Source organism: Schistocerca gregaria, chromosome 1, assembly GCF_023897955.1.
Source record: "Schistocerca gregaria isolate iqSchGreg1 chromosome 1, iqSchGreg1.2, whole genome shotgun sequence".
Taxonomy (NCBI): Eukaryota; Metazoa; Arthropoda; class Insecta; order Orthoptera; family Acrididae; genus Schistocerca; species Schistocerca gregaria.
The window spans coordinates 166,182,133-166,193,850 of record NC_064920.1 but is presented as its reverse complement, the minus strand read 5'-3'; the positions used below and the strand labels follow the sequence as shown (position 1 = coordinate 166,193,850).

General features: G+C 42.8%; 1 pseudogene; it reads left to right on the top strand.

The window, feature by feature from the left end:
- Positions 1-11,223: 11,223 nt before the first annotated feature.
- Positions 11,224-11,341, top strand: LOC126290317 (5S ribosomal RNA; annotated as a pseudogene).
- Positions 11,342-11,718: the final 377 nt, after the last annotated feature.

Below are 11,718 nucleotides of genomic sequence, written 5' to 3'. Positions count from 1 at the left end.
TCAGATATCTGTGGGGACGCTGTGTTGCTTATTTAGTCAATGGCGTCGTGCAGTTTCGAATTCCTTTCGAAAATCTACGAAGACGGATACTAAGTGTTTACGAGCATCTGCTATTTGCAAGGTAACGTCTACACGAAAAGCAAGCTGTTTCTCATGAGAGCTTATTGTGTGAATCCGTGCTGATACAAAAGCGCCTTTCTTAGCAACCATGTACAACCGCTCACTTGGCGAAAGGTATGTTCCTAAAGACTGGAAAGTAGCAAAGGTCACACCAATATTCAAGAAAGGAAATAGGAGTAACCCATTGAATTACAGACTCATATCACTAACCTCAATTTGCAGTAGGATTTTGGAGCATATACTATACTCGAACATTATGAATCACCTTGAAGAAAATGACCTATTGATACATAACCAACACGGATTTAGAAAATATAGTTCTTGTGCAACACAGCTAGCTCTTTATTCGCATGAAGTAATGAGTGCTGTCGACAAGGGATCTCAGATCGATTCCATATTTGTAGATTTCCAGAAGGCTTTTGATACCGTTCCTCACAAGCGACTATTAATCAAATTGCGTGCATATGGAGTATCGTCTCATTTGTGTGACTGGATTCGTAATTTCCTCTCAGAGAGGTCACAGTTCGTAATGATAGACGGTAAATCATCGAGTAGAACAGAAGTGATATCTGGCGTTCCGCAAGGTAGTGTCATAGGCCCTCTGCTGTTCCTGGTTTACGTAAATGATCTAGGTAATAATAATCTGAGCAGCCCCCTTAGACTGTTTGCACATGACGCTCTAATTTACCGTCTAGTAAAATCATCAGGCGATCAATTCCAATTACAAAATGATCTAGAGACAATTTTTGTATGGTGCGAAAAATGGCAATTAGCACTAAACAAAGAAAAGTGCGAGGTCATCCACATGGGTACTAAAAGAAATGCGATAAATTTTGGGTATAAATCCCACAAATCTAAGGGCTGTCAATTCGACTAAACACCTAGGAATTACAATTACGAGCATCTTAAATGGTAAAGACCACGTAGGTAATATTGAGAGGAAGGCGAAACAAAGACTGCGCTGTGTTGGCAGAACACTTAGAAGATGTGACAAACCCACTAAAAAGACAACCTCTGTTGGAATATTGCTGCGCAGTATGGGATCCTTACCAAGTAGAATTGGTGGAGGACATCGAAAAAGTGCAAAGAAGGGCAGCTCGTTTCGTGTTATCGCGCAGTAGGGGTGAGAGTGTCACTGATATGATACACGAGTTGGGGTGGCAGTCACTGAAGCAAAGGCGTTTTTTCGGGGGAGGGGGGCGAGATCTATTTAAAAAAATTCAATCACCAATGTTCTCTTCCGAATGCGGGAATGTTTTGTTGACACCCACCTACGTAGGGAGGAATGATCATCATAATAAAATCAGAGCTCAAGCGGAAAGATTTAGGTGTTCCTTTTTCCCACGCTCCATTCGAGAGTGGAATAGTAGAGAAGTAGTATCAAAATGGTTCGATGAACTCTCTGCCAGCATTGCCTGAATTGCAGAGTAACCATGTAGATGTAGATGTATATCATTTGAAAGAAGCCTCTCTTCCTCTGCAGAGCTGCCCAGGCACCTACGTGTTGTTTGAATGTAGCAGAGGTTCACCACTTCTTTGGCGCCTTGTCCTTCAGTGAGGCACGTATCTATAGGAGGCAGCAGCGGGCAGGACGTTGAGTGTTCCACGAATAAATCTCGGCTCTCCACAGTGGTGGGAATTCCGCTGATTCCTCACGCGGCGATGAGCCGCAGCAGGGAATGGGGCCGAGGTCTGCGCATATCTGGCGCCAGCAGTCGTCGTGTTGGAGGGCGATTATTGAACGCAAATCCCGACGGCGTTCACGAATTTATGACCGCCGACGTGTGGAAGGTCTAATAGTATCGCAGGTAGAAACACGAATTCTTACTGATGCGGAAATTTGAAGTTAAACAATAATTCTAAAAGACAGAAGAAGGAAACATCACAGTACCTATATTACACTACACCAGTTGCAGGTTGCCTATCTAAAAGTTTACGAAAACAATAATTTTCAGTATTTTATATAATTATTGACAGAATTTAAAAATTTAAAATTCTATCATAGCTACTCGCTAAGGGGACCACACTGTGGTTAAGATCGAAAAGAATCGATTTTCGGTTTTTATTATACTTCGATAGATTAAGGTTTTGTTTAAATACTCTGAAAAGGATTTCGCAGAAATTTTTTTTTCGACCATTTAAAGAGCAGTTTCCTACCACGTGTGTTTATGCGCCACGCCCACTTTTCTGTCACCCACTATTCTGCATATATTTTAGATCTTTATATTCCATACAATGCACGTTAGGGACTTTTTTTTACTCCCGAGTGTGTTGGCTATCCTTAAAATGCAACGGCTGGTATTATTTTATTTCTGCTGTTTGTAAACAACACGATTTCAAACACGCGGTTAGTTTTGTTCAAGTGTTATGGGCAGGCAATTAGGAGAAATAAAGAAAATCTGGAGGCAATGAAGAGAGATGTTTGGGCCATATTCTTCCCCGCTAGATGCCAAAGAAGGGCCATCATATGCAGCAGGACAGTTTTAATTAACTGTATGTAACAAATTTCAAAAGTTTTTTCTTTAACGTCAATTTCCCGCAAATTAAAATTTTCAGTACATATGCCCCATTATATCAGAACTATCATAGAAAAATGAATGAAATTTTCAGAGACCCTGCATAACATAAAAAGCGACCTTTGATACTACATTCATTAATATTCCCCAATTGGGAAGTTCAGAAAAAATATTTTCTGCAGAAAAAACTTAATATTGTTTGTTAATAAATTTAAAAAAAGTATTTCTTAAAAACTATAAAATAGATAAAGTAGATTTTAGTACTGTTGACTCTATTAGCATCATGTGGCTTACAGTGAAAATATTGAGTTCCTGCATCATATAATTTTTTTCAGAAATGGGTCAAATACTTGCCTAAATTAACATGGGTTAGATAGGCAGTGAGTGGTCCCCTTAAGAGGTACAATGTTACGTTAAAAGTTTAACACAATAAGACGAGCATTTAAGTTAGAAACCCTGTCTATAACTTGATAGATAAACTCCAGTGGAAGACACTGCAGGAGAGACGCTCAGTAGCCCGGTACGGGCTTTTGTTAAAGTTTCGAGAACATTCCTTCACCCAAGAGTCAAGCAGTATATTGCTCCCTCCTACGTATATCTCGCGAAGAGACCATGAGGATAAAATCAGAGAGATTAGAGCCCACACAGAAGCATACCGACAATCCTTCTTTCCACGTACAATACGAGACTGGAATAAAAGGGAGAACCGATAGAGGTACTCAGGGTACCCTCCGCCACACACCATCAGGTGGCTTGCGGAGTATGGATGTGGATGTAGATGTAGATGTAGATGTAGAGGCAGCAAAACTCACAACGGGGAAATTACACAGACTACAAGGTGATCACAGTTAAACTTTCGCTACCTGAGAGTGCCTCCATGGAAAACGAGTGGTCGTAGTACAACGAAACTTTATGTACGGATTTATAAGGAAGAGAAATAACTACAAAACCAATTAAAGAAACACGTTTTAATTTCCACATGAGAAGGTTTTTTTTTTTTGTCATCAGTCTACTGACTGGTTTGATGCGGCCCGCCACGAATTCCTTTCCTGTGCTAACCTCTTCATCTCAGAGTAGCACTTGCAACCTACGTCCTTAATTATTTGCTTGACGTATTCCAATATCTGTCCTCCTCTACAGTTTTTGTCCCCTACAGCTCCCTCTAGTACCATGAAAGTCATTCCCTCATGTCTTAGCAGATGTCCTATCATCCTGTCCCTTCTCCTTATCAGTGTTTTCCACATATTCCTTTCCTCTCCGATTCTGCGTAGAACCTCCTCATTCCTTACCTTATCAGTCCACCTAATTTTCAACATTCGTCTATAGCACCGTATCTCAAATGCTTCGATTCTCTTCTCTTCCGGTTTCCCCTCAGTCCATGTTTCACTACCATACAATGCTGTACTCCAGACGTACATCCTCAGAAATTTCTTCCTCAAATTAAGGCCGGTATTTGATATTAGTAGACTTCTCTTGGACAGAAATGCCTTTTTTGCCATAGCGAGTCTGCTTTTGATGTCCTCCTTGCTCCGTCCGTCATTGGTTATTTTACTGCCTAGGTAGCAGAATTCCTTAACTTCATCGACTTCGTGACCATCAATCCTGATGTTAAGTTTCTCGCTGTTCTCATTTCTACTACTTCTCATTACCTTCGTGTTTCTCCGATTTACTCTCAAACCATACTGTGTACTCATTAGACTGTTCATTTCGTTCAGCAGATCATTTAATTCTGCTTCACTTTCACTCAGGACAGTAATGTCATCAGCGAATCGTATCATTGATATCCTTTCACCTTGTATTTTAATTCCACTCCTGAACCTTTCTTTTATTTCCATCATTGCTTCCTTGATGTACAGATTGAAGAGTAGGGGCGAAAGGCTACAGTCTTGTCTTACTCCCTTCTTAATACGAGCACTTCGTTCTTGATCGTCCACTCTTATTATTCCCTCTTGGTTGTTGTACATATTGTATATACCCGTCTCTCCCTATAGCTTCCCCCTACTTTTTTCAGAATCTTGAACAGCTTGCACAATTTTATATTGTCGAACGCTTTTTCCAGGTCGACAAATACTATGAACGTGTCTTGATTTTTCTTTAGCCTTGCTTCCATTATTAGCCGTAACGTCAGAATTGCCTCTCTCGTGCCTTTAATTTTCCTAAAGCCAAACTGATCGTCACCTAGCGCATTCTCAATTTTCTTTTCCGTTCTTCTGTATATTATTCTTGTAAGCAGCTTCGATGCATGAGCTGTTAAGCTGCTCGCACTTGTCAGCTCTTGCCGTCTTCGGAATTGTGTGGATGATGCTTTTCCGAAAGTCAGATGGTATGTCGCCAGACTCATATATTATACACACCAACGTGAATAGTCGTTTTGTTGCCACTTCCCCTAATGATTTTAGAAATTCTGATGCAATGTTATCTATCCCTTCTGGCTTATTTGACCGTAAGTCCTCCAAAGCTCTTTTAAATTCCGATTCTAATGCTGGATCCCCTATCTCTTCTAAATCGACTCCTGTTTCTTCTTCTATCACTTCAGAGAAATCTTCACCCTCATAGAGGCTTTCAATGTATTCTTTCAACTTATCTGCTCTCTCCTCTGCATTTAACAGTGGAATTCCCGTTGCACTCTTAATGTTACCTCCGCTGCTTTTAATGTCACCAAAGATTGTTTTGACTTTCCTGTATGCTGAGTCTGTCCTTCCAGCAATCATATCTTTTTCGATGTCTTCATACTTTTCCTGTAGCCATTTCATCTTAGCTTGCCTGCACTTCCTATTTATTTCATTCCTCAGCGACTTGTATTTCTGTATTCCTTATTTTCCCGAAACATGTTTGTACTTCCTCCTTTCATCAATCAACTGAAGTATTTCTTCGCAGCTATCTTCTTTGTACCTATGTTTTCCTTCCCAACTTCTGTGATGGCCCTTTTTAGAGACGTCCATTCCTCTTCAACTGTGTTGCCTACTACGCTATTCCTTATTGCTGTATCTATAGCGTTAGAGAACTTCAAACGTATCTCGTCATTCCTTAGAACTTCAGTATCCCACTTCTTAGCGTATTGATTCTTCCTGACTAATGTCTTGAACTTCAGCCTACTCTTCATCACTACTATATTGTGATCTGAGTCTATATCTGCTCCTGGGTACGCCTTACAATCCAGTATCTGATTTCGGAATCTCTGTCTGACCATGATGTAATCTAATTGAAATCTTCCCGTATTTCCCAGCCTTCTCCAAGTATACCTCCTCCTCTTGTGATTCTTGAACAGGGTATTCGCTATTACTAGCTGAAACTTGTTACAGATCTCAATTAGTCTTTCTCCTCTTTCATTCCTTGTCCCAAGCCCATATTCTCCTGTAACCTTTTCTTCTACTCCTTCCCCTACAACTGCATTCCATTCGCCCATGACTATTAGATTTTCGTCCCCCCTTACATACTGCATTACCCTTTCAATATCCTCATACACTTTCTCTATCTGTTCATCTTCATCTTGCGACGTCGGCATGTATACCTGAACTATCGTTGTCGGTGTTGGTCTGCTGTCGATTCTGATTAGACCAACCCAGTCACTGAACTGTTCACAGTAACACACCCTCTGCCCTACCTTCCTATTCATAACGAATCCTACACCTGTTATACCGTTTTGTGCTGCTGTTGATATTACCCGATACTCATCTGACCAGAAATCCTTGTCTTCCTTCCACTTCACTTCACTGACTCCTACTATATCTAGATTGAGCCTTTGCATTTCCCTTTTCAGATTTTCTAGTTTCCCTACCACGTTCAAGCTTCTGACATTCCACGCCCCGACTCGTAGAACGTTATCCTTTCGATGATTATTCAATCTTTTTCTCATGGTAACCTCCCCCTTGGCAGTCCCCTCCCGCAGATCTGAATGGGGGACTATTCCGGAATCTTTTGCCAATGGAGAGATCATCACGACAGGTGTTCAACTACAGGCCACATGTCCTGTGGATACACGTTACGTGTCTTTAATGCAGTGGTTTCCATTGCCTTCTGCATCCTCATGTCGTTGATCATTGCTGATTCTTCCGCCCCTAGGACAAGAGAGTGCCCTGAACCTCTATCCGCTCCTCCGCCCTCTTTGACAAGGCCGTTGGCAGGAATGAGGCTGACTTCTTATGCCGGAAGTCTTCGGCTGCCAATGCTGATTATTTATCAAAATTTAGGCAGTGGCGGGGATCGAACCCGAGACCGAAGACGTTTTTGATTATGAATCAAACACGCTACCCCTAGACCACGGGTTACCATGAGAAGGTAACATTTGTTAAATTTACATTCCAGGTTAAAAAAGTTGCCCAGTGTGACGACCATCTGCATCCACGACAGAACCACTCTAATCCGCACGAGAGACGTCTCTGCTGCATCCCGAAACGACGGTGGACCACGGAATTCTCAGCTGTGGAGACGCAACTAGTCCACTGCTTGAAAATCGCACATTGCGTCCAGCATTGTCAGCCATGGCAACAGTGATTTCTTCAACAAATAGTCGTCGGCCACTCCTAGTAGCAAATCCAAATCGTCAATTTATTCCAACTTCCGAATCTTGTGTTTCAGCCCCGGTTGCGGAAAGAGACGTCTCCGTATTCCTTTAATGCCTCTATACTCGCGAAGATCAGCAGCACTATTGCTGCTGTTCTGACGAAACAGGTTTACGAGTAAAGCCCTGCCACCTTGTCCACATCCATCTTGATTGTCTGCAACTGTAATGCACACAGGCACAATCCTGTGTCACCGTGTCAGTACCTAACGACAGGTGATGAGGCTAACATTGATTGGGGTTGTCTTGAGGGAGGAGAACAGACAGCGAGGTCATCGGCCCCATCGGATTAGGGAAGGACGGGGAAGGAAATCGGCCGTGCTCTTTCAAAGGAACCATCCCGGCATTTGCCTGGAGAGATGTAGGGAAATCACGGAAAACCTAAATCAGGATGGCCGGACACGGGATTGAACCGTCGTCCTCCAGAATGCGAGTCCAGTGTGCTAACCACTGCGCCACCTCGCTCGGTGAGGCTAACACTACTGACAACACAAATCCAACAGCAAGTCATGACACTAACACTATTAACAACTCAAATCCTGCAGTACACAGTCGGAACATCATGCCTATAGATTCGGGTATCCATACGGTTAACAGTTTTCCAGGAAATGTATTTGCAATTGCGAATACAAACCATCATCGGCAGTCTGTTGGCACGATGACAGTGAAAATTTGTGCCGAACTGTGACTCTAACCAGGATTTTCCTCTTAACATGAGTGGTTGCCTTAACCGCCTCGGCTATCCGTGCACGAATCGCGCCCAGACCCAAACTTCCATAGTTGGTCGTCCACGTGCCACAATCTGCGCTCGTACCTTACGTATATTCCTGTGCAGGAAGACATAGTGGTTGAGAGTCGAGGGCGTGGTATTGGCGAATAAATGTGAAACAACAGTGCCTGTGTTCTAAGTACACTGCAGTGTTCCTTTGGCCATGCGTGCATGACTGAGGGAACAGTAACTGCAGCGTCTACTATCATCAACAAATACAGGAAGTGTATTTGCAGTTGTGGATATTAAACACCATCAGCTGTACGTTGGAATGGCGACAGCGAAAATTTGTGCCGGGCTGGGGCCGGCACTGTTATTTCGTATTTATTCACCAATACTAGGCCTTCGATTCAATGAATATGTCCTTCCTGGGCGGGAATATACACAACATACGAATACAGGTTTTGAAACATGGACAATGACACATGGATGTTTTGGTCTGGCTGCGATTCGTGCACGGATAGCGAAATTGGTTGAGGAGACCGCTGGCGTAGGACGGAAAATCCATTTTGGGGTCCCGGCCCGGAATAAGTTTCGATGTCGTCATTCCAATATACAGCCGATATTCGCAACTGCAAATACATTGCCTGTATTTCTTGACGGTTGTAGTTGCTGCAGTGCAAATGCATGGATGTATGAAGAAACATGACATCGCACTTCTTAATAACACAAGCAATGTAATTTCGTAAGTAGTTTTCCGTCTACACTGGCTCAAGAAGCAAAAGTTTAACCATTCTGTATGTATTAGAGTGTTACGTAAATCAGCGGTTCCCAACAAAATTTTCTCGAGGACCCCCGGATCCCCTCATGGAGCATGATTGGTACCTTGTCATATCACAGTATCAAGTACCTAAGAAAGCCAAATTAAGTCTTTTTATGTTTTCTATTTTTGGTAAACAACCAGAGGTTGTACAGAGTTTCAGAGAGAGCGTAAGGGAACAATTGACAGGAATAGGGGAAAGAAATACAGTAGAAGAAGAATGGGTAGCTCTGAGGGATGTAGTAGTGAAGGCAGCAGAGGATAAAGTAGGTACAAAGACGAGGGCTGCTAGAAATCCTTGGGTAACAGAAGAAATATTGAATTTAATTGATGAAAGGAGAAAATATAAAAATGCAGTAAATGAAGCAGGCAAAAAGGAATACAAACGTCTCAAAAATGAGATCGACAGGAAGTGCAAAATGGCTAAACAGGGATGGCTAGAGGACAAATGTAAGGATGTAGAAGCTTACCTCACTAGGGGTAAGATAGATACTGCCTACAGGAAAATTAAAGAGACCTTTGGAGAGAAGAGAACCACGTGTATGAATATCAAGAGCTCAGATGGCAGCCCAGTTCTAAGCAAAGAAGGGAAGGCAGAAAGGTGGAAGGAGTATATAGAAGGTTTATACAAGGGCGATGTACTTGAGGACAATACTATGGAAATAGAAGAGGATGTAGATGAAGACGAAATGGGAGATACGATACTGCGTGAAGAGTTTGACAGAGCACTGAAAGACCTGAGTCGAAACAAGGCCCCGGGAGTAGACAACATTCCATTAGAACTACTGACGGCCTTGGGAGAGCCAGTCATGACAAAACTCTACCAGCTGGTGAGCAAGATGTATGAGACAGGCGAAGTACCATCAGACTTCAAGAAGAATATAATAATTCCAATCCCAAAGAAAGCAGGTGCTGACAGATGTGAAAATTACCGAACTATCAGTTTAATAAGCCACAGCTGCAAAATACTAACGCGAATTCTTTACAGACGAATGGAAAAACTGGTAGATGCAGACTTCGGGGAGGATCAGTTTGGATTCCGTAGAAATGTTGGAACACGTGAGGCAATACTGACCTTACGACTTATCTTAGAAGAAAGATTAAGAAAAGGCAAACCTACGTTTCTAGCATTTGTAGACTTAGAGAAAGCTTTTGACAATGTTGACTGGAATACTCTTTTTCAAATTCTAAAGGTGGCAGGGGTAAAATACAGGGAGCGAAAGGCTATTTATAATTTGTACAGAAACCAGATGGCAGTAATAAGAGTCGAGGTGCATGAAAGGGAAGCAGTGGTTGAGAAAGGAGTGAGACAGGGTTGTAGCCTCTCCCCGATGTTATTCAATCTCTATATTGAGCAGGCAGTAAAGGAAACAAAAGAAAAATTTGGAGTAGGTATTAAAATTCATGGAGACGAAGTAAAAACTTTGAGGTTCGCCGATGACATTGTAATTCTGTCAGAGACGGCAAAGGACTTGGAAGAGCAGTTGAACGGAATGGACAGTGTCTTGAAAGGAGGATATAAGATGAACATTAACAAAAGCAAAACGAGGATAATGGAATGTAGTCAAATTAAATCGGGTGATGCTGAGGGAATTAGATTAGGAAATGAGACACTTAAAGTAGTAAAGGAGTTTTGCTATTTAGGAAGTAAAATAACTGATGATGGTCGAAGTAGAGAGGATATAAAATGTAGACTGGCAATGGCAAGGAAAGCGTTTCTGAAGAAGAGAAATTTGTTAACATCGAATATAGATTTATGTATCAGGAAGTCGTTTCTGAAAGTATTTGTTTGGAGTGTAGCCATGTATGGAAGTGAAACATGGACGATAACTAGTTTGGACAAGAAGAGAATAGAAGCTTTCGAAATGTGGTGCTACAGAAGAATACTGAAGATAAGGTGGATAGATCACGTAACTAATGAGGAGGTATTGAATAGGATTGGGGAGAAGAGAAGTTTGTGGCACAACTTGACTAGAAGAAGGGATCGGTTGGTAGGACATGTTTTGAGGCATCAAGGGATCACAAATTTAGCATTGGAGGGCAGCGTGGAGGGTAAAAATCGTAGAGGGAGACCGAGAGATGAGTACACTAAGCAGATTCAGAAGGATGTAGGTTGCAGTAGGTACTGGGAGATGAAGCAGCTTGCACAGGATAGAGTAGCATGGAGAGCTGCATCAAACCAGTCTCAGGACTGAAGACAACAACAACAACATATTTTTGGTACTTAGAAAAACATTGACATATTCATTATAGAAAAAATATTGAACGGCTAAAGCAAAACAAAAAAAATCTGTTATCTTACGAAATATATTTAATATATTTTTTCTTTCAATAGCATCTTGCGGACCCCTCTGGAATAGCTGGCGGACCCCTGGGGGTCCGCCGACCACCTGATCGGAACCACTGATGTAAATAATGAAGTGGTTCAAATACCCGACGGTAGTACAGCCGGGTAACCTCATCAGATGCCCATATTTGGCCCAGTGAATATCTCGTCGCCAGCGGCCTTGCTGCAGCGGTAACACCTGTTCCCGTCAGATCACCAAAGTTAAGCGCTGTCGGGCTGGGCTAGCACTTCGATGGGTGACCATCCGGTCGGCCGAGCGCTGTTTGCAAGCGGGGCGCACTCAGCCCTTGCAAGTCAAACTGAGGAGTTACTTGACTGAGAAGTAGCGGCTCCGGTCTCGTAAACTAACAAAACGGCCGGGAGAGTGGTGTGCTGACCACATGCTCCTCCATATCCGCATCCAGTGACACCTGTGGGCTGGGGATGACACGGCGACCGGTCGGTACCGTGGTGCCTTCTGGTCGCTGTGCGTCCCGCATTTAGGATGACGTCGTGGTAGGTCAACATCGAGTGGTGGTCTTTGTCTCGTGGTGGAGTTCGTTGCGAGTGCGTGTGTGCGTGTCTACGAGTGCACGAATTCGGGTGACGGAGTGGTCAGAACGCTGGAGAGCGGAGTGATTCACCTGCCAAAACCAGTCGATGGGG